The following is a 20,605-nucleotide window of genomic DNA, read 5'->3' as shown; positions in this document are numbered from 1 at the left end:
TGGCCATAGGCTTAGAAGAGGTAGACCAGAGAAAGCATGGGTGAGCCTGTCCCCAGGAGTCCAGCCCTGCCTGGCTTCCTTACTTCCTCGTGGCCACACATATGGCATCAACTCTTCACCCACAGTGGCCCTACCCACCAGTCAAACATGGCCCAGTGAGTGTCCTGGACCCTGAGCTGTCAACCCTCCCCTCTCGGGTGTGAGTTAGGAAGGGAATGAGCAGAGCGGTGGGGATGTCAGCACGGACACGGGTGGGCTCCTTCCTCCACAGCCAGCATAGTGAAGGGATTTGAAAGCATGTCACATGAGACATGTGCCCCTGATCTCCCTAGACTTATTTATCTTTGAATCCCTAGCATCTAGCAAAAACCCACAGGGGAGACTTAGCCTGGAGGAGAGAAGTCTCAAAGGGGACAAGGTTACTGTCTTTCCGCTAAAGGCCATTAAGCAGAATGGATGTGTTCTGTGTTTCTAATCTTGATCCAGTGGGTAGAAGCTACAGAGAGACAGATGTCAACTCAATTTTTAAAAAATGCTTTCAACAGACAAACAGGGAATCATCTGCTTGGAGGTGTTAGTCGTGATTTCCCCATCACTGGAAGATTTCAAATACAGGGAGAAATGATCTAGCAGGGATTCAAGGATGAGAAGTTTGAACTGGGTGAATTGTAAGATCTCACAACCCCTGGAAATGAAAGAGCCTATGAAATGTACCTTTTCGCTTTAGAAAATTGCACTTTATGCTCTCAAACACCCTATTACTTCAGCACCTGACACCAGCCTGTGTTCTAATTCTATCTATGACAGCTAAAGGACTGTGCCCCAGTAAAGAGCTACTCTCCATCCAAGAAATATTCAACCTCCAGAGGACTGGCATCTTTTTTTTTTCTTTCTTTCCTCCCTTTGGCAAAGCAAAACCTGGGTTGAGCCATTCAGCTGCTTGCTCGTTTCAAAGCATGCTCACTGTCTAGCAAGGCAGCTGAGGTGTATTGGTTGGATCCCAAATAAATATTTTATCTCCAGCCTCAGCAGAGGTGGAGAAATGGGCCTTTCAGAGATGAGCGGCCTGTGGGGCTTCCTACTGGCAGTGCCGACTGTTTACGGGAGGAGGGGGGGGAACCTGTCATTCACTCAGGTCATCAATCTTGAAGCCCAATCCACTCCGAACCCTTTAGGTTCCCTAAAGTCAGAAATTGACAAATGGCAAAATAAACTCAGCATGCACAGATGAATGAGGAGGGCCCCCAGCTGTTAAAAAGCCATTGGCATCTTCCTGCACCCGCAGAGCCACGCCATCCTCAGCTGCCTGTGTGGGCAAGGCACCCAGCAGTGTGCAGACACCCAGCTGCAGTAATTAGCAGCTGGTCCCAGGTGCCAGAGTCTGGCTTACTACCCAACCCCGCCACCCCTGTGGGAGGCTTTCCTCCAGGAGTCCTGAGGCCCTCAAAATTAAAACAGAATAATCAAATAGCAAAGATGAAGGCCCATGGGAGAAGGTGGAGAAGATTGGGGATGCCAGGAGGTAGTTATTCACGGACAAGAACCCCAGAGTGCAGATGGAAAAAAGAATAAGTGAGAATGTCGACTGCTATGACGAATGGTCCAAGCTTGGGCAATTTGTTCGGTGAGGGGAGGGCAATGAGAAAATTAATGAATTGAGCTTCTGTTAAGGCTTCCAAATCCTGCCTTGATTTCGGCCTCATGAAATGGGTATGTGAGTTACCTCCAGGGCAATGACATCTCAAAAGGCGTGGATGAGTCAGATCAGGTAGCTAGGCTCAGCAGACTCATGTACTAACAGCAGGTACAAGGCAGAAGGCATCCCATCCCCAAGTAAACAGTGAGCCCTGGGGGTTCTGCCTGACAGAGCGGCGGGGACTGCAGCTTCCTGCTCTGTGCATTAGCTAGAATTGGACTCGAGCCACAACGGACATAATTTTCCTTCTCTAATGCAGCTCAGCCCACAGTGCCCACACAGGTTCCAGCTAGAACAGGAAGGACCACAGGCTCCCCCTCAGATATCCTGGGCTTTCAGTCAATTCCCCACATGATGCTTCACCTCAGTGTCACAGGGACAAATGTGACCAGAACCTCTTTCTCTTTCCCCCTCTTCCCTCTCTCTGCTTTGTCATTCCTTACCCAAGTATCTCTCTCTGCCTCTCCCTCTTCCTCTGTCTCTCTTGATCACTGGCTCTGTATTTCCCTACAGGATGTAATATGAGGTCCTTATAGCTCCCATCACACTGACTGACCACTGCAGGGGTGAGGTCAGTGGGCAATGGAGGGGACTTGGACCATCTTGAACTGCATGAATTCTCTGTCATCTATCTGTCTATCATCTATCAATTCATCCATCCATCCATCTATTCATCCATCTATCTGTTTCTTTGCCTCCCTCTCTCTGTCTGTCTCCCTCTGTCTGTCTCTCTCTTTCAGAAGAATCTAAGGACCTTCAAATGAAAGTGCTGAATGGCTGTCATATTTTCTAGTCCAAGTCCATCTTGTTTTAACTGAGCCCCAGAGAGGGTAAAAGACTTACCTAAAGTCACAGAGTAAATCAGAGCAGTTAAGGAGAATGTCCCCGGGGTGGGGGGGGGGTCTGACTGCCCTCCACTAGCTGTAGGAGGGGATGCTTGGGAGCACAAATCAGAATATTAGCATTAGATGGTCAGTGCTGCCGACAAGCAAGGAGGGCATCTGGTCCAGATGTAGCCTGGTTGAAAAACCCAAACTGCGTGTCCTGCTTAGAAGGAAGGAGAGGGTGAGTGAGGGGCCAGAGAAGAAAAAAACTCTTTGGAACCTCTTCGCTCTCATGACATATCTGCATATCCAGGGATGTTAAAAGATGTCATTTTGAGGGGTAGCATGGGGCCCAAGGTGATATCAGTGACAGAAGCAAATTAAAATTTAAAAGAGAAATGTGTTTGGCATTCTCAGTGTAAATGGACCTTGTTAAGGATGGGATTGCTCCCTGAGAGTCCCGGGAAGACCTTGGAAGCCCTGGCCTCAGATTCGCGATGGCCTCCAGGGGCACGAGGTCCCCAAGGGGTAACTGAGAAAGCGGAGACCCTCCCCAGTGGCAGACACCCACCCCCAGCGAGGTCTTGGTCAAGCCCAGAGTGCACTCACCAAGGTGGGAGCAGGAAGGAATCATCCCAGTGGAGAGTCTGCTCAAGTTCACCCCTCCTCACGGGCACTGCCAGTTACCAACCTAGAAATAGTCCCTTCCTCAACCCGAGCATCCAAACTGCCACCCCTTCCACTTTTCTCTATCCACTTGTTTCAGAGCTGTCATTTCCAGTCCCCTGCCTCCCACTGCATGGTTTCACCTCTTCAGTTTTCTTCTCTACCTCAGGTACAGCCTGCTAACTAGCTCCCTTTCCTGAGTCTTCCTGCCTCCGACCTGTTCATTCTGCACATATCTATGAGTGTACCTTCCGCACATGGAGTCTCGGGCTGGGTGCTGGAGAACCAAGCAGGGGCGGGACTAGGGTAGGTGAGCGGTGGCCCAGAGCAAGATTTAAGGAGGCACGAATGCTCTGGCTCATACAAGCTCAGGGTTGGCGCCTGAGAGTAAAGGCCTCCTTAAAAGATGCCTCACCCTGGTCCCCACAACGCTCCCGGCCCTGAAATTAAGCGTGAATAAACGGAGTAGTTTCTGCCTCTGTGGAGCTCACCTGCTAGGGAGAGAAGACCAGAATCAAGTAAGCAAGCACATAAAAGAAACTGGGCTGATGCTGGGAAGGAACAGGCAGGGTGCTGGGAGAGTGTACAACAGGTGGGGCCTGGTCCAGCTGGGGGACATGGAAGCCTTCGCTGAGGATTGACCTTTGGGCTGAGAGCTGAAGAATGAGTGGGAACTGATGACGCGAAGTCTGGGGGTGGATAAAGGACTGAGGGCAGAAGGAAGAGCAGGTTAAAGTCTGCAGAGTAGACATGGGACTTCCCTGGTGGCGCAGTGTTTGAGAGTCCGCCTGCCGATGCAGGGGACACTGGTTCGTGCCCCAGTCCGGGAAGATCCCACATGCCACGGAGCGGCTGGGCCCGTGAGCCATGGCTGCTGAGCCTGCGCGTCCGGAGCCTGTGCTCCGCAACGGGAGAGGCCACAACAGTGAGAGGCCTGTGTACCGCAAAAAAAAAAAAAAGAATCCGCCTACCAATGCAGGGGACACGGATTCGAGCCCTGGTCCGGGAAGATCCCACATGCCACAGAGCAGCTAAGCCTGTGTGCCACAACTACTGAGCCCGTGTGCCACAACTGCTGAGCCCGTGTGCCTAGAGCCCATGCTCCGCAACAAGAGAAGCCACTGCAGTGAGAAGCCCGCGCACCGCAACGAAGAGTAGCCCCCGTTCACCGCAACTAGAGAAAGCCCGCGCGCAGCAACGGAGACCCAATGCAGCCAAAAATAAAAATAAAAAAAGAAGGGAGTAGACATGTACGAAGAATCAAACAAGGCTGTTGGAAAAGTGGGTGTGGCAGGAGATGATGAGGGAAAGGATAAATGGTGCCAGGCAAGAAGTGACACAGAGTCTAGCCCGGAGGCCCTCGGAGGTGAGAAGCGGACCAGAGTGACTTCTCTGGAGGCTGGGGGTGGGTGGGAATAAGTGGACAGCTTGGGGAGATACTTAAGAGGTAAAATCAACTGTATTCAGCTGCAATCAGGACAAGTGGGGACATTTAAGAAAGCTTGTTGATTGATGGTTACTCATTGGTGCTAATGGCTTTTATCACGGGAAAAGATCTCAATAAAAACAAATGGTTAGTCTTTATAATAGAAGTGTCAATGGGCCCTTAATGAATGAATTTGCTAATTTCTCTTCCTGCTGAGGCATTCAGTCTTGGGTGAGAACATTGAGGACCTTAACCGCTGAGTCGGAACCCCTGTTTTGCCAGCTGTGTTCCATTTCGCTTGATTTTGATAACCTTGGAAATGCACCCCAGAGGACAGCATGGCACTCCCGAATTGCATTCCTCCTATGTTCCCATCTCCGGAAAATTCTGCCCATCAACCCGAGACTCTTAGAAGCAGATCGTGAGCTCCATTATGTACCGCACCCTAGAGTTGGTCAAGCCTTTCACTTGTATCTCACTTGATCCCCATAGTGATGATGCAGTTAGGGTATGTGTCGTTATCCATTTCACAGATGCGGAACCTGAGGTTCACCGTGGTTGAGAGACTTGCTCAAAATCACATACTGAGGGCTTCCCTGGTGGCGCAGCGGTTGAGAGTCCGCCTGCCGATGCAGGGGATGCAGGTTCGTGCCCTGGTCCCGGAAGATCCCACGTGCCGTGGAGCGGCTGGGCCCGTGAGCCATGGCCGCTGAGCCTGCACGTCCAGGGCCTGTGCTCCGCAATGGGAGAGGCCACAGTGGTGAGAGGCCCGCGTACCGGGGGGGGGGGGGGGAAATCACACACTGAGTCTATGGTAAAGCCAGTCCTCAAACTGGAGCTATAAATGCAAAGACTCATCTTATTTTTTCTTTTTCTTTTTCTTTTTTCTTCTTGCTGCCTCCCTGGTTCTTAAACCACTGACACAGAATGAAACCAGAATATCAAAATGCTCTCTGAAGCCTGGCAGCGCAGATAGATGCCTGTGTTAGCTCCAGGCCCAGAAGAACCCAGGATACCTTCCTCTCATTCCCCTGCTGGCTTCGCCGACTTCTATCCCTCCAAAATCAGCACAGCGGGAAGCCTCAGAGGCCAGCAATGAGGGCCTTTGAAAACTCTTATCCAATTACCATTTTAATTAACATCAGATTGACATAATGACAGCCCAGCTCCCCGAAGTCTAGGCTGAGCTGCACTGATATTCATTTGGGGGCTCACAATTGGAGAAGCTCTTTTTTAACCCGCTGAAAATTTTTCTAATCATTTGAGGACAAATGGTAACAATCATACAATCCAAACTCCCAACAATAGGGTGGAAAATTGCTATTCTAAGGAAGATTCTGAAGCAGATTGCCACCAGGACCACACACGTTAACCCAGGCTGGGTTGGCCACCCTGGAGAAGCACCCTGTGTTCATTGTAGTCTGTGGTGTCCACTTGACCATGACCATTCACACATCATTCATTCACTCACTCATTTTTTCACACATTCTTTCACCTGTTCTAATGTTTACTCTTGCTTCCATTTTCTTATGCATTCATTGACTTAGCCTTCATCTATTTGAGGCAGGAGATAGATGGGCTCCAGGCTAGACATTTACAACTGGCCTCCTGTTTACATTTCCTGGGATGAGAAGAAGATGGGCTCCGGGCCAGACATTCATTACCAGCCCCCTGTTTACATTTCCTGAGGCAAGAGACAAATGGGCTCCCGACTACATATTTATGACTGGACTCCTGTCTATATTTTGAGATCTGCACTTCGATATAAGAAACAGCAACAGGAATAGGGTAGATAACTGGACACTGGACACTTTTATGGCAGGGACAGAGAGGGGCTAAACCCTGTTAAAAGATCAAGAGGTCATACATTTCCCATCCTTGGGACAAGGGAGACATTGCACATGTGCAGAAAGGCTCCTTGGGGGTCAAAAAGGAGGGGGCACCACCCCGTAATATGTGATGCTAAGGCCATCCCATAGGCCTCTGGGCTGGAATCCATCTTGGGAAAAAGTTGCGCACGCGTGTTGGGGCAGGTCCTAGGGCAGGTCAGGGGTAGAAAAAGAAACCAGATGATTGGCCAACGGTAAACAAAAACCTCGAAGACCTGCCCTATATAAATGACCTAACCGCCTCTTTACTGCAGTCCTCCTCATTAGGGAGGACGCCCACTCCCTTTCCCTCCGGATATGCATCTCTGCCTTGCTTCTGTCTTAACCGTTTCTCTGTGTGCTCTCCCACTTGTTGTCGTGCTATGTCTCTAATAATAAACCTAATACCTCTTTTTACAGTTTTTGCCTCCTTGGGAAATGCATTTTTCAGTGAGGGCAAGAGCCAGGGAAAAATAACTTCTAGCCTCTAGCCCTCGCTGGTCTGGTGGCTAGGATTCCTGGTTTTCATCCAGGCTACCCAGGTTCAATTCCTGGGCAGGGAATTAAGATCTCACTTCACGCCACCACTCACTGCTGCCTCTCCGAGATCATATTCACTCTTCTGTTCTTCATTTTATTCACTCCCACGTCCATTCATCCAACAAATATTTTATGAATATCCCTGTGCCAGACACAGTTCCTATAAGTATCTGCTGGCATCCGCTTCAGTCCTAGACATCTCTGGCTGGGTACAAACGAAACACCTGCCCTTGCAGAGTTTACAGAACTGTCCCCAGCTCAAGAAGAGCTGCAAAGGGAAAGGTTTTATGCTGGATACCTTTACCTGTTCCATAAAGATGATACAATTGTTCAAAAACAAGATTCAACCCAGTAAATTGTAAAGATCTAATTGGCTTTATTGAACAATTCATGAATGGGGCAGAATCCCTGTCTAACAAGTAGAGGGGATCTCCAAAGGGCTCCAGAAGGGTAAGGTTTCTAAAGGCTGGAAAAGGAAGTAATAAATAGGAAAAAGGATTATTTCAGATTAGGTCATCTCCCTTTTGGGAAAAAGGGGTCTTATTAGGTGGGTTACCTCATCTTCCTTTGGGTTATCGAGAGGGCCCATGTGACATGGTCTCCATGATAAAACTTCCATGGTCTCCAGTGATCAAGAAGTGGGTGCCTTGATCACTGGAGACCACGGAAGTTTTATCCCAAGTGGGAAACATATTTTCTAACAGTTTCTTTGCCACGCTGAGGGTATCAGCCTTGTGGCAGGATAAGGCTTCAACCCATCCAAAAAACATACACACAATAACAAGAACATAGTAATAACCCATTCTAGGTGGCAATTGAATGAAGTACAGTTGCAGGTGTAAAAGGGTCTGGGGGAGGACACCTGAGGCCACTGGGAACAAAAATAGTTTTCCCAGGATTAGGGACCTGACAGGTCAGACATTGCTGGTAGACTGTTTTCACAAGTTGTTAAATGTCTCCTCACCGATGTCTATTCATAATTTGCGCCATCTTAGCTGCACTATGGTGGGTGAAGGAATGCAAAAACCAAAAAATGAGGTGTGCCAGGGAGATGCAAAGAACCAAGTGGCCATCTTGATTTTCCCATAGCCCTGACTGTTTAGTTAATTTAGAACCATTGTTTGCCCATCTTAATTCTCTGATTCAGGAGCAGACTGTTGCCTTGTTATAAGGACATCAGGATGCCAAAAGTCTGGCAACAAAGGGGGTCATTTTTTGCAGAAGCAGAATGGACTTTATGCACGTGTGCCACAATCTTTATAGACTCTGTTGATGAAGGAGTCTTTCATACCCTTCACATGAAAGCCAGCCAGGGTGTCTCCCTGATATTCAGGTTCAGTCCTTTTAGTGTGAGCCTCAGTTTTGATGACAGCAATTTCAGAAGCTAAGAGAATGGCAGTACAAAGTTCATTTACTTATTGTCCCTGTTTGATTGGGGTCCCAGAGGAAGAAAACCCCTTTGTTTTCATAACATCCCCAAATCATGGACAACACCAAAGGCATACCAGCTGTCAGTATAAATATTAACAGTTTGTCCTGATAACTGGCACAGAGCTTGATTCATTGAGCTGATTTAGCTTGTGGGAGACTTTCCCTCTCAAGTAGTTCATTTTGGGTAGTAAGAGCATCACCAGCGTGGAAATTCCCTTACTAATTTTTTACGATGTGAACCATCCACAGACAAAATTAGATCAGGATTAGTCGACAGGGTGTCTGTAAATCAGGATGTCATGTCACAAAATGGGATGTTATTACCGCGCAGTCATGGGGCTCACCTTCATCAGGTAGAAGTGGTAACATAGCAGGATTAAGGATGTTGCAATGTTTAAGATGCAGGTTAGGCGGTGAGAACAGAAGAATCTCACAGGAGGTCAGTCTGCTTGCAGAGAAATGTTGAGTCAGCTCAGAATTAAGAAGACTTTGGACAGTGTAAAGAATTTGTAAATAAACATCATTTCCTAGGGTTAGATCCTCTGAGGCTTTACTAACTTTGCAGCTGTGGCTATAGCCTTAAGACAGCTGGAGTGGCAGGAAAAATGGAATCAAGCTGATGCTGTGACAGGCCTGTGTTTATTACCAGGCTCTCGATGTTCCCAGGGCCTGGTTCTCTCTCTCCTGCACAGATAAGGTGAAAGGTTTTGAATAGTGGGGTAGCCCTAGGACAGGAGGTTCTTGTTTTAGTCTTAGAAAGGCCTGCTCATGTTTATCTTCCCATGGAAGGGGTTCAGGGACAGCAATTTTAGTAAGTTCATAGAAAGGGGAAGCTAATAGGGAAAAATTAGGAACTCATAGTCGGCAATACCTGCTAGGCCTAGAAATCCATGACGCCGTCGCTTAGTTTTGGGCCTAGGAAGTCCTTGGTTTAGCTTAATTCTTTTTGGAGATAGCTGAATTCCTCTAGCGCTTACATTATGACTCGGTAATAAAGTGTCTAGAGATAATTGTAACTTTTACTTACAGCAAATAAGTGGAATGCTTTATGGATGCCTCTTTGGTAACTGAGCACAGCAAGAGGTCATCTACATGCTGTAGAAGGTTGATTTCCTGACACTGGAGGGTCTTACATCTTGGTGGAGCACTTGGGAGGAACAGGAGGGGGCCTCAGTGAACCCTTGAAGTGTGACTGTCCGGGTATATTGTTGATGGTTCCAAGTCAAGATGAATAGATATTGGCTGTTGGGGTCCACAGGGATGCTGACAAAGGCTGAGCAAAGGTCCACAGCAGTGAACCCTTTTGAGTCTGGTGGAACTTGTGATAAAAGGATGTTCAGGATTGGAACCACTGGGAAACAGGGAACAGCTACCTTGTTAATAGTTCTCAAGTCCTGGACAAATCATCATCCCGCCCATTAGCTATACTGGGAGGATCTGCGTGTTGCAGGGGCCGGTACAGAAATGACCAGCCCCGGGGTGATTAAGTCTTCTGCTATGTGACAAGTTGAGAGGCCTTGTACAGCCTCAGGCTTCAATGGATATGAAGCAATTTAGGAAGAGGTTTAGTCATATCTATCTGAATCTTTATAAGCTCTGCACTTTTTATTTTCCCAATGTCAATGTTAGATTTTTGAGCACCTTGATTAAATTGGGGGACTTTTTTTGGAGTTTCCCTTCTAAATCAGGGACAAATTGTAAAGAACAAAAGATCAGGTTCAAGTTGGTCTGGAAATTTTAAGGTGAAGTCTCCATTGAAAGCAAAACGTATCCACCCTTTTCATTTAGAAAGGAGATCTCTACCTAATACATCAACTGGGGCTGTGTCACACAGCAAAAAAGAATGCTTTTCAGTAAAACTCCCAGAGTCATTTGTACTGATTGAGATAGAAATTCTCTCTACACTTTACTAGGTATCCCAATTATGGAAAACTTTTCTTTACTTCCAGGGATTTGTTGTCCTACAAGAGTGAGTTTAAAGTAGAAAGCATAGCTCTGGTATCAATTAGAATTTGGCAAGGTTTCTATTAATTTTAATTTTATTTTCCCCTTGACCATTTAAGGGAATTACTGGTAATAGTTTACCAGAGGGTCCCTCGGGATCCCATCAACTCTGGAAGGAAGCCATACTGAGGCCCTCCCTTGAGGGTAGATATGGGGACACTCAATTTGAAGAAGTTGCAGATGACCTTTGACCATCAGCCTTTGGACCAGCATTTTGATGACGCCTTTGATGATGATATCAGTTGCAATTTCTTCTCTTTTATTTTTTATTCTGTTTATTTGGGTCCTGTCTCTTTTTTCTTAATGATCTTGGCTAAAGGCTTATCAATTCTGTTTATCTTTTTTAAAAGAACCAGCTCTTGGTTTCATTTATCTTTTTCTACTGTTTTTGTTTGTTTGTTTGTTTCATTTTGTTTGTTTGGTTTGGTTTGGTTTTGGTCTCTATTTTATTTATTTCCACTCTGATCTTTGTTATTTCCTTCCTTCTGCTGACTTTGGGCTTTGTTTGTTCTTCTTTCTCTAATTCCTTTAGATGTTAGGTTAGGTTGTTTATCTGAGATTTTTCTTGTTTCTTGAGGTAGACTTGTGTCACTATAAACAGAACTGCTTTTCCTGCATCCCATAAATTTTACAACGTTGTATTTTTATTTTCATTTGTCTCAAGATATTTTCTGACTTTCTCTTTGATTTCTTTGTTGACCCAGTGGGTTTTTTAGTAGCATGTTGTTTAGTCTCCATGTGTTTGTGTTTTTTCCATTTTTCTTCCTGTAATTGATTCCTAGTTTCATATCATTGTGGTTGGAAAAGGTGCTTGATATAATTTCTATCTTCCTAAATTTGTTGAGACTTGTTTTGTGGCCTAGCTTGTGACCTATCCTGGAGAACATTACATGTGCACTCAAAAAGAATGTATAGTGTTCTGATTTTGGATGAAATGTCCTATAGATATCTACTTTATGCAACTGGTCTAATGTGTCTCCACCCTGGAACTGGTTTCACTCCCTTCCAAGTGTGCCCACGGATGCATGTGCTGGGTATGTCTGTGTCCACCCTGGTCAGGGCCAAGGTTGGGGCCCAAGCCAGCTCTGTTCCCTCTAAGCGTGTGCACTTTCATTGGCAAGGGCAGCCTGAGTGGAGAGCAACACTGGAGCAAGAGTGGCTGGAGCAGGAGTGCTGTGTAGGGTGGGGGGTACACTGGGGCAGTCCTGGCAAGCTGGCAAGAGCACCGGGCAGTTTTCCATCTGCTCACCTCCACAGTGTGACTGGGAGCAAGCAAGTTTGTGCACAAGCCTTTCAAGAGTGGAGTCTTGGTTTCTCATAGCTCTCAGGTAACCCCACTGGTTTTCATACCAGCTAAGGGACTTGTCTTCCTGGTGTCAGACGGCAGTGCCCAAGGTGGAATCTGGGGAAGGATTCCAAACAGATTGGGGATTGCAGACCAAACTGCTGGAAACTCCCAACATAGAATCTGGGAACAGAGCCAAGGGCTTGGGGTTTCCAATCAAACGGGGAATTGTGGCCCAAACTACCAGCAGTTCCCAAAGTGGAACTAGTGATTCCAGACAAGTGGGAAACTGGCTGGAAAACCATTTACATCAGGAGCTTAATGCAAACTGGACAGAGCTCAGAACTAAGAGGAACTTACCCAAGGCCCTCAGAATCAGCAAGGAAGGCAGTGAGCTCAAAAATGTGTTTGTCGATACCACACCGCATGTTTCTTGTTGTCCCCAACTGCCATCAGAAGTTTGCTTTGGATCCTGTCTCTGCCACCAAATCTATTTAAAAAACAAAGTTCAACCCAGTAAATTTTGAAGATCTAATTGGCTTTATTGAATGATTTATGAATCGGGCAGCATCCCATCTAACAAGAAGAGAGGAGCTCCAGAAAACTACAGAAGGGTAAGATTTTTAAAGGAAGGACAAGGAAGTCATAAACAGGGAAAAAAGATTAGGTCATCTCCCTTTTGGGAAAACAGGGTCTCATTAGGTGGGTTATATCACCTTCCTTTAGGGCATGGAGAGGGCCCATGTGACAGATTACCTCATTGGTGCTGACCAGAGAATTCCTGACTGACTGGTTAAAACTATAGTTCTGGGGGAGGTTGAAGATTCCTTTAGGTTAGGCATCAAGCCCCAGTTTGGTGCGTGGCCTATAGCCTAAGTGACTCCACTGGGACCTGTGTTGGTTGGTGGTGGTGCTGATTTTAACATAGAAATACAGGCATGGAGCAAGGGAGGGATGTCTGGAGGGCAGCCCACTCAGGGAAGGGCCTTGACAAAGACGAGGGCTCAAGACTGACAAGAGGGAGTGAGCAGGTGGAAGAATAGACATGAGAGCCCCTTAATGAGGAAAAGATCACAGCCCCATCTGATGGGGGTGTGCTAGGAGGCTGGAGGTGAGTCAGGGGCACAGGGAGGGGCTGATGCTCACCCAAGGGTCTTGAGTCCCAAGTGAGTGTGTCCTTCAAAAACAGTAGTTCTCGGGCTTCCCTGGTGGCGCAGTGGTTGAGAGTCTGCTTGCCGATGCAGGGGACACGGGTTCGTGACCTGGTCTGCGAGGATCCCACATGCCGTGGAGCGGCTGGGCCCGTGAGCCATGGCCGCTGAGCCTGCGCTTCTGGAGCCTGCACTCCACAACGGGAGAGGTCACAACAGTGAGAAGCCCGCGTACCACAAAAAAACAAAAAACAACAACAAAAAAAAAACAGTAGTTCGCAAACCCTGACCTGCAGAAGAATGTGTTACCAAGCTAACCTGGATTGTTGATTTTTTTCTTTTTTCAACTCAGAGGGAGAGCACTAAGCTGAAGGATAGGATTCTTTCAATTAATATTTTCCTACTTTCATATATGTTTCTAAACTGTTAATGTTTCTTACTTGTCTAAACCAGGGTCTAGTTTGAGAGGGTATTCAACTAAGCACAAAATTATGTGTTTATTTTTTAGGGTTGCATGGTCCAGAGCGCCACGGTGTTTATTACTTAGTGTTGCATGGTCCAGAGCACCATGGTGTTTATTATTTAGGGTTGCATGGTCCAGAGCGCCATGGTTTCTGGCTACCATGGCTCCTCATCACATTTCCCCAGTGTTGTTAGGAAAGGCAATCTAGAAAGGAATGCCTAGAGTGGACAGGCTTAGAAGTTCCAGTGTTTAGATTCCTCATTATACCTGTCTCAGGTGGACACAGATCCTGACATCTGCCTTGGAAGAACTTCTACATCATCATCTTTGAAGCTCACCTATAGGCTGGCCATTTGTCAATGTCTGTCCATCATCAGTGGTTGTGAAGTGTAAGTCCAAGTCATTGTAACTACACTGAACAGAGAGGGCTCTGCTGAGTGGTGCTAAAAGGAACTTCCCTGGTTTGGACTGATATAGTCTGGGCTGAACTGGATGTTCTGGGTAGATTTGGACAAGTGGAAACTGGGCTGAGCTGGACAGAGCCAAACACTGCTAGAATAGAACAAGCTTAGCCAAACTGGGCTAGGATCCTGGAGGATTAGTTCTTCATGAAACCCTACTCAAAAATATCCCTAAGGCTTTTCAGCTGAGGCTCTATGGCTGGTCCCCCTCCTCCCAGGCATAAGTCCAGCTCCCTCTGGTACCTCTTCCCCAGGATTCATCTTATATCAGAGCTTCAGACAATACTGCTCCCTAATGCAAACTTTCATCTCCTAGCCATAATTCCATTTGATCTGGATGAATTCATTGGTGGAGGGATGTGGGATAGGAGGATGGGGGTGCAATGACCATGGCTGAGAGAAGGCTGGTGCTGACTTGGAGTATTTCTACCACTCACCCCAAGTCTGGCCAAACTCCTGACATTAGTGTCAGGGTTCTTGTTAGGGTTAGCCTTGGAGTTTGGTCCGACAAGGTGTTAAGTTTGATCCCTAGTCCCTCCCAAATTGGGGAAGGGAAGGGGTCCACACTGGGCACCTGGCTTCTTGAGGGTCACTCCAGTTTCTGTGCTGACGCCTCACTGCAGACGTTCTTCACCTTGCTTCAGGAGCCCACGCCCTGAATATTGGGGTGGACGGCTTCTAGGAATTCAGGACCAGTACATTCCGTACACATTGCCTTTCTTAAACAATATTGGGCTCATGTGGGCTTCCCACTCTGCTGCCTTCCCCCTGAGACATCAGAAAGGTTTTCTTGGTTGTTCTGCAAAAATTGACTTGGTGTTCTATGGTTTATGGACTTCTCTTAGCCCCTGCCATCCATCCTTCAAACCATCCATCCATCCATCCATCCATTTGACTATTGCCAGTTTTCACCCAGGGCATGGAGGATAAAGGCATTGTTACTCTAATGGAGAAAAGGGAGAAAAGGGGATGGTTATTATAAGTGTCTTGTCAAGGATCTAATAAGCACTAAATAATTTTTTCAATTGAGTTATCTACCCTACCGTTATCTTACATGTGGCTAAACATTGTAAATTAATGTTTATCCCACACTTTATTTTATTTATTTATTTATTTTTTGGCGGTACGCGGGCCTCTCACTGTTGTGGCCTCTCCCGTTGCGGAGCACAGGCTCCGGACGCGCAGGCTCAGCGGCCATGGCTCACGGGCCCAGCCGCTCCGCGGCATGTGGGATCCTCCCAGACCCGTGTCCCCTGCATCGGCAGGCGGACTCTCAACCACTGCGCCACCAGGGAAGCCCCTATCTCACATTTTAAATATGAGCAAACCCAGATTCACATAGCTAAGAAGTACCAGAGCCATATTCAAACCCGATCTGACTTCTTTCTTTTATTATTTATTTTTTTAACGGATGTGTAGTTGATTTTCAATGTTGTGCTAACCTCAGCTGTGCAGCCCAGTGACTCTTTTCTTAACACTATCCTGAATTATCCTGCCTCCCTATCTCCCATCGCCTGTGACCACAGCCCAAAGATGGACCCACGTCTGTCTGTTTCCTGGTGTTCCTGCCACTGCTTCACGTTACCATGACCTTTGTTAGGGAATAAAAATTAGTCAAGACAGAGAAGGAAAGCCACAAATGAAACAAAGGTTGGTTATTGAATTAAGCTGTTTTCTCTTTTGTTTAACATAAGTCAGTCAAGTTAATTTATGTGCATAGGCCCAGCCAGTGCCTTCTGCATGTTAAACTCTGCCCCGGATCTGAGCAGAAAAGGAAGCTCATGGGAAGTCATCCCCAGAGGCTGCAGGGTACACATGTCACCACTCTCATTAAGGGTGGGAACCTCAGACCTTGAACTGGTAGGGTTGGGGTTTGGCCCCGACCGCCTTCCCCCCGTGAACAGGAAGGGTTTAGAAGTGACATCATCATGCTGACATCATATGCAACTGGGACATTCTGATGGGCTGAGTTGCCAGCCAGCACCTTCCTTGCTCTGGCCTGGCATTTGATCCAATACCTGAGTTGACTTGGCTGTAGACTCTAGGGTTGCTACCAGGCCAAGTCAATCCCAAGTTGGCTCCCAGCATTCCTTGGGCTTCCTTGGCTTTAAGGTCCTGATGTTTTTGCATTAAATCCATTTAGAGTAAATCATTTATCCAATCTAATGTTCCCCATCTGCAAAGGACTGCAGTTCAAATTGTTTTTCTAAGCGGATTGTTTCATTACTAACTTTATTGGATTAATATTTGATTAATGGGCCTGGGACCCGATAGGGCCTTTCCTTTTTTTCCTCATCACTTGAAAAAATACAAAGTTGAGAATTTTAGGAGAATTGGGCCTATGCTTGCCCAGAGTGATATATCATGGGAGAATCACCAGGCTGGTTCTGGGGATGAGAAGAAAATATAACATTTGAAAGGAGTCTTAAAGGATCATTGGCTGTTAGCCAAATAGATCAAGGATATTACACAGTTAATAATAACAACTGTTATCAGTATTTGAGTGCCTGCTGGCTCCAGCACCACTGAGAGATTTAGCACAAAATAACAGTTATTAGAACAGCCACTGGAATCAGACTGTCTGGATTCAAATTACAGTTCAGCCACTTATTACCCACCTTGGGCACTGAGTTACTAACTTTTCTCTAAGCTGACTTCCTCATGGAACTTTTAGTCCAATGCCCAGCACATAGTAAGTACTCAATAAATATCAGCTATTGTTATTATTATCTGTCTTGTTCTCATCTGCTACAGTAGATATTGTTATCTACATTATACAAGTGAGAAAACTAAGACTCAGAAATTAACTAAGTGGGTTACATGGCTAGCAAATAGAGCTGGAAGACAGTTGGCCCAGACCTTGAACCCAGGTCTATCAGACTCAAAACCCAGTGCTCTTTGTACAACATTTCAGTTTCTGTTTTCCCTTTTCTATTGGAGAGTATTTAAGGGCCAACATATTCGTCTATCATCACCTTCAACATTTTCAACATCTCATGCAAATACAGTTTCATAAGCAACGCTTTGGTCTTCCAAAATTCTCTAGGCTCTCATACTTGTAAACTGTTTATGGGGTAGGAACATACGTTCCACATCTTTATAGAGTCTAAAGTCCTAGCACAGTGCCCTTCACATAGCAAGATTCGGAAAATAATGTAACAAACGCTTGCATAACCCTTATTACGTGTTGGCCACTGTTCTAAGTGTTTTACAAATATTTACCTATGTAATCCTCACAACAACTTTCTGAGGAGGCTACTGGTCTTGTTCCCACTTCTAGACGAGGCAACTGAAGCACAGAAAGCTTAAGAACTTGAACAGAGACACGTAGCTTACAAGAGGTAGAGTCAGAACTCAAAGTCTGCACTGTGCTATGTTCTGCACTTAAGAAAACAAAAGAAAGAACAGGCAGAGCCTGACCTTGAGGAAAATTCCATCTTGTACAGATAAGACTTGGTCCAGACACTGTTATTTATCATTTATGCCCCACCCACATCGCAAAAGGAATGTTAACAGACTGCCTTTAAAGAGCTAAAAATATGTATTAGGCGCAGCGCCCTAATGGTCCTGTGTCGCCAAGTCTGTGAGCCAATGCACAAGCTAGTTCTCCTTCTGGAATGCCCTTCCACCTGGAAAATTCCCCATCACCCATCAAGCTTTACCTACCTGTATCAACTGTACCTGCAGGATTGTAATTCATAAGGGTGACTGAGTGACAACATGGAGAGACTAATGCCATTGAAAGGTGATCTTTATTACTTATATTTCCCAAGAGGAGGGGGCATGCCATGCCACACAGGGTCACACGGGAAAGCACCAGGTTTGGTCAGGAGGCAGAGGAGGTGTGGAGGAAGCATGACCCAAAGCCTGGATTGTGTTTTCCACGGGAAAGGCAAGGCAGGGCAGGGGAAACAGCTTAGGATGGGCTCATTTGAATAAAGTAGGCAGGCTCTGGGTTATAGGGGTGGTCTCCAGTTGTCTATATCCGGCCCTAGGGTGATTTAGGGCAGAGGAATATTGGCTCCTGAAATGTAAGCGCCAGATAGAAGTGGTTCTGAGTTTGGGCTCTGGATTAATTCATTTACATATGAAAGGTGTGCTCCCTAGCCCTTTGCCATCACTAAGAATTGGCTAGCCTTGGGAGGGGCAGTCTTTCTCTAGACAATGAGGTCACAACGGCAGAGCACAGAGAATACAGAAAATAAGAAAATATAGTTAGTATACTACCCTGGGAAGTTGTCCTCTGTTTCTCTGTTCCTACTATCTCCTTTCTCTCTTCCTGTAGCATCTGGAGCAGGCCTTTATTATGGGATTCTATTTGCAATTATTCCTATGTCTGCCTCCATGAGGGCAAAGATTCTGTCTTAGCTATCACCCCAGTGTCTTACACAGTCCCTGGACCATGCTATGTGCTTGAGAAGCATTTGATGATTGAATGTGTGAGAAAAACCTGAAACAGACCGGAGAGCAGGGAAAAGTTGTATCAGAGATGATTTCATACCTGTCACTCTGCTTTCACTTTAGTTCAGGTAGTCCTGGCAATCAAGACAAAATAGAAGAATACAAAGAAGAAGACGAGTGCATAGAAGAAGGAGGAGGAGGTGAAGGAGAAGGAGAAGAAGTGGAAGCAGCCACTTCTTTAGTTCACTTGCTCCCACTGCCTATCAAATCAGTCATTCAAGTTTTCAGGAGAGAGACTTTTTTTCTTGGTACTAAATTCTGTGGGGTACTTGCCAAATTGGGTCTCATAGAAGGAGTAATAGAACGGGCAATATTTTGGCCAGAAGTGCCTATGTGGTCTTCATGTGGTCACTTCATTCCTTGGACTTTGATAAAATGGAACGAATATCATCACAACAGCTGCAAAAGCATTTTCATGGGTATCTAGGTTAATTGAAGTACAAACATCTGCTCTCTGAGGATCTAACAGGACGTCTACAGCCCAGAGGGGTAGGTGGCGAACACAATGCATGTGTTGTCCCTCTTAAATGTCACCCAACCCAACATACTTTTGACAGAAACTGAAGAGCTGAGCTCTTAGACAAGGATCTGGAGTCTAACTAATTAGAAATGGAGCCATTGCTTCAGATGTTGCCCCTGTGTCCTGGAGGTAAAGAGCCTTCGAGGGCCTAAACACAAACCAGTCTGGAGCCCCAGGATGTATCACGTTCTTCTACTCGTTTCCTGCAAGTGTTATCTGAGGCCCCACTCTCAGTCATGTCTCTCTTTTTACTTTTTTTGGAGGGATAGCTTTATTGAGGTATAATTTATATACCACAAAATTCATTCGTTTCTTAAGTGTACAATTCAAGTACCTTTAGTAAATTGACCGAGTTGTGCAGCCATCGCCACAATCTAATTTTAGAACATTGCCATCCTGCCAGAAAGAACCCTCATTCCTATTTATTTGCAGTCACTCCTAGTCCCCACCTCTGGTTCCAGACCACCACTAAGCACCCTCATCTTTCACTCGAGCACTTAAACCCTTTCCTGCCCAAACTTGACAACTCAGGCTGTTAAGGTCTTTGAAGCAAGAACATCTCTTTGCTTCTTATGGAATTCAGTGTAAAAGAATGAGATTTATTTTCACTTAGCAGGCGACTTGGCAAAACTATAGTTTTGCGTGAAGCTGGAAATACCAATAGCCAAATATAAGAAGGCCACAAGTCTCACTGTAAGTTAAGGTTATTCACTGACAAAGGAAGCCATCATTTTGATAGCCCTGTTGCAACCCCATTGTCTGGCTTGGGCAAGTCACTTCCTCCCTAAGGGCTCCGCTTCTTCACCCAGATGATTGCCAAGGTTTCCACCAGGATCAGGTTTACAAATTCTTTAATGGAAGTCAGAGGAGACAATAAATGGTGATGTAGGTTGTTTTCTTCCTCGACAGTAACTCTTGTTCAAAGATCAGCAAATCCCACACCTGCCTGAGAGATCACTTTCACCTACCCAGGTGCTTGTGGCCAGTTCCACCAGATGAGGCTTTTCACTAAAGAATAAACTACTTTAGGGATTCCCTGGTGGCGCAGTGGTTGAGAGTCCACCTGCCGATGCAGGGGACACGGGTTCGTGCCCCGGTCCGGGAAGATCCCACATGCCGTGGAGCGGCTGGGCCCGTGAGCCATGGCCGCTGAGCCTGCGCGTCCGGAGCCTGTGCTCCGCAACGGGAGAGGCCACAACAGTGAGAGGCCCGCGTACCGCAAAAAAAAAAAAAAAAAAAAAAGAAGAAGAAAAAAAAGAAGAAAATACTTTGAAACACATTTTCATTTCTTTCTTTGTTTAAAAACAAATTTTTCTGGGCAAGAGAGATAGGCAGCCTCACTTTAACTCAAGGAGCATGTGACAACTACACATAGGTAAATTACCATTGAATGCAAAGATAAGATGAACTCAACAGGCAGCTGATGGGGCTTAGGTGTGACCTTCCTATATGGAAATGGAAAAGTGATTCCTTCTGATTGGAGGAAAGAGTCCTGGAGAGTGGAGGTGGGAAGCTTTGTGCCTGCCTTCTTCCTATTCCCAAACTCCACCTTCTATTAATACATAGTGAGCTTATTTATAGGATGAGACCCTGTGTTCTGCTAAGGATGCTGAGTCTGGTAACGAGAGAACTTCTCATAGGCTCTGCCTGAGTCCACTCATGAACTGCGTGGTCATTGACCCCACTGATGGGGTCTGCAGCCAGATCCCAGGCTGGACCTCTGAGCCTGTTCACCTACAGCAGGTAGAGGCAGCAGAGCCAGGCAAGAATCTAAATCTTAGTAGAGGTACAAATACTTTGACCATAGAC

General features: G+C 46.3%; 1 protein-coding gene across 1 annotated transcript in view; it reads left to right on the top strand.

Annotated features, from left to right (window-relative positions):
• ASIC2 (acid sensing ion channel subunit 2) overlaps positions 1-20,605 on the top strand; it is a gene marked incomplete at its 5' end in the record, with an annotated part of 989,736 nt that overhangs the window by 617,513 nt on the left and 351,618 nt on the right. The window lies entirely within an intron of this gene.

This window comes from Mesoplodon mirus (genome assembly GCF_964341445.2).
Source record: "Mesoplodon mirus genome assembly, chromosome: 18".
Classification (NCBI taxonomy): Eukaryota; Metazoa; Chordata; class Mammalia; order Artiodactyla; family Ziphiidae; genus Mesoplodon; species Mesoplodon mirus.
This window is presented reverse-complemented; position numbering and strand designations above follow the sequence as displayed.